Genomic DNA, 3,127 nt, shown 5'->3' with positions numbered 1-3,127 from the left:
TGCACTACAAATAGTAGCCCTCGCTCGCCGCAACTAGGGAAAACACGCGTGCAGCAACGAAGACCCAACACAGCCATAAATAAATAAATAAGTAAATGAAAGTACATTTGTTAAAATCTTTAGGGGTTTCCCTGGTGGCGCAGTGGTTGGGATGCGGGGGACGCGGGTTCGTGCCCCGGTCCGGGAAGATCCCGCGTGCCGTGGAGCGGCTGGGCCCATGGGCTATGGCCGCTGGGCCTGTGCGTCCGGAGCCTGTGCTCCGCAATGGGAGAGGCCGCGGCGGTGGGAGGCCCGCATATCGCAAAAAAAAAAAAAAAAAAAAAGACTAATTTGTTTGAAAAATATTCCTGACTTCAATAAACTTGGTCTGATTATTTACATAAGTTGATCCTACAGGCTCTTTTATATTGGCTGCACTGCATGAAAAGACACTCACCATCACTAATTATTAGAGAAATGTAAATCAAAGCAACAATGAGGTACCACCTCACACCAGTCAGAATGGCCATCATTAAAAAGTCTACAAATAAGAAATGCAGGAGAGAGTGTGGAGAAAAGGGAACCTTCTTACACTGTTGGTGGCAATGTAAATTGGTGCAGCCACTATGGAAATTAGTATAGAGGTTCCTCAAGAAACTAAAAATAAAGTTGCCATACGATCCAGCAATTCCACTCCTGGGCATATACCCAGACAAAACTATAATTCAAAAAGATACATGCGCGGGTGGGGCGGGGCCGAGGGCGGGGCAACTCAGGCGCTGCGTCACTCGGTGCAGTCGATGGTGCATGTGGGGGGTGGGGCGGGGGATTGCCTGGCCGCGTCCCCAGGGTCACGTGGTGTGCAGCACGCAGAGTCCTTCAGTCGGTTGGACCCGGAGCGGAGCAGCCGGAGCGGGGCTGTGAGTAGAATAAAGGCAGCCTCCATTGATGACTGAAAATGACAAAGCATCCACCTAACAGACGAGGAATCAGCTTTGAAGTGGGAGGCCAGTTGGAAGCCTGGGACCAATTAAAAAACTGGTATCCAGCTCACATAGAAGATATTGATTATGAAGAAGGAAAAGTACTCATCCATTTCAAGCGTTGGAACCATCATTCTGATGAATGGTTCTGCTGGGAAAGTCCTTATTTACGCCCTTTAGAGAAAATACAGCTGAGGAAAGCAGGCTTACATGAAGAGGAAAGATCATCTGAATTTCAAATAAATGAGCAGGTCCCTTGCTTGCTGGTCTGATTGTCGTTTTTACCCAGCCAAAATCACTGCTGTTAACAAGGATGGACAATTTTTATTAAAATGGTGACTGATCTCACTTAATATGGGGAAAATCAAGTCAAACTCATAGAAGAAAAAGCTACAAGGATATACTGTAGAGCACAGGTACCTACACTGTGAAATTTTATGATGGAGTAGTTCAGACTGTCAAACATATTCATGTCAAAGCTTTTTCGAAAGATCAGAATATTGTGGATAATGCTAGGCCTAAAGAAACAGAACATAAAAAGTCTTTCATCATCTCCTGATAAAAGACAGAAGTTTAAAGAGCAGAGAAAAGCCACAGCCAATGTGAAGAAAGACAAAGAGGACAAAGCCTTAAAGACAGACAAGAGACCCAAACAACCTGATAAAGAAGGAAAGTTAATCTGTTCTGAAAAGGGGAAGGTGTCAGAGGAGCCTTCTCAAGAACAAGAAGGAAGATAAGGAGAACATTTCAGAAAATGACAGAGAGTATTCTGGAGATGCTCAAGTGGATAAGAAACCTGAAAATGATATTGTGAAGAGTCCACAAGAAAACTTGAGAGAGCCAAAAAGAAAGCGAGGCAGACTCCCTTCCATAGCTCCTACTGCTGTGGATTCAAACTCTCAAACTTTGCAACCAATAACATTGGAATTGAGAAGACGGAAGATATCAAAAAGAAGTGAAGTCCCATTAAAACGTCCTCGGCTTGACAAAAATTCATCCCAGGAAAAGTAAAAAAACTACTCGGAAAACACTGACAAAGACCTATCAAGGAGACGGTCCTCCAGGCTGTCCACTAATGGGACCCACGAGATCCTAGATCCTGACTTGGTTGTATCAGATTTGGTTAATACGGTTACTACTGATCCTTTGCAAAACACATCATCCGGTACCAAGGAGTCTGAAGAAGAAGAAGCCGGGAACATCCTGATCTGCAGCTGTGGTGTCAGCCTTGGAAACAGCATCTGGCGGAGGGGAGATCTCATTCCAAACACATCCATGTCACTGAAGCCAAGAGCAGGGAGGAAGCCCCAAGCTATAGAACTTTGAACGAGGCAGTGGAGAAGCCTCTGCCCCTGCCCTTGCAGAAGCCCCGCACCTACTACCCTGCTGTGGAACAGAAGCTGGTGGTGGAGACCAGGTGCTCTGCCCTTGACGATGCAGTCAACCCCCTCCACGAGAATGGTGACGATTCCCACTCTCTGCGCCTGCGCTGGCCTCTAGAAAAAGACAGGAGCAGAGGGGACAGTGACCCCAAACCCAGCTCCAGAAAGGTCCTACCTGAGGAAGACCCCGCTCGGAAGCTGCTGGACAGAGGCAGAGAGGGGTTGCTGAGCTCCCAGCACCAGTGGCAGTTTAACCTGCTGACGCATGTGGAGTCTCTTCAGGACGAAGTTATGCATAGGATGGACTCCATTGAGAAGGAGCTGGACGTGTTGGAGAGCTGGCTGGACTACACTGGGGAGCTGGAGCCCCCGGAGCCTCTGGCCAGCCTTCCGCAGCTCAAGCATTGCATCAAGCAGCTGCTGATGGACCTGGGCAAGGTGCAACAGATCGCACTCTGTTGCTCAACATGAAACTGGGCACCCCCACACTAATGGGGGAACAATCCTGGGGCACCTGCAGGAGGAGCTTCACGTATTTAAATAAATAAACCTAGCATGCCAAATGCACGTGACACTGACTGACTTCAGGGATCTGGGCAGGGGTGTGATGGACTTGGACAAAGAGGCCGTTTTGGCTGCTGGAAGGGAGGGCACTCTGATCTTGAAGCCTACCAAGAAGGTAGCAAATAGACTCTTGGAATTCCCTTCTTCTGTGCACATTGTTGAATGGAGAGTGAGTCTTTTTGCACAAACTTCACTTGAAATCGTGCCACTGATGGTAAA

The 3,127-nt window shown here is 47.7% G+C and overlaps 1 pseudogene; it reads left to right on the top strand.

Annotated features, from left to right (window-relative positions):
• The first annotated feature begins 937 nt into the window (after positions 1-937).
• On the top strand, positions 938-2,844 carry LOC101339502 (PHD finger protein 20 pseudogene; annotated as a pseudogene).
• Positions 2,845-3,127: the final 283 nt, after the last annotated feature.

The sequence above is a fragment of the Tursiops truncatus genome, chromosome 8 (assembly GCF_011762595.2).
Source record: "Tursiops truncatus isolate mTurTru1 chromosome 8, mTurTru1.mat.Y, whole genome shotgun sequence".
NCBI lineage: Eukaryota > Metazoa > Chordata > Mammalia > Artiodactyla > Delphinidae > Tursiops > Tursiops truncatus.
The sequence above is the reverse complement of the archived record's forward strand: the minus strand, read 5'-3'. Positions and strand labels throughout refer to the sequence as shown.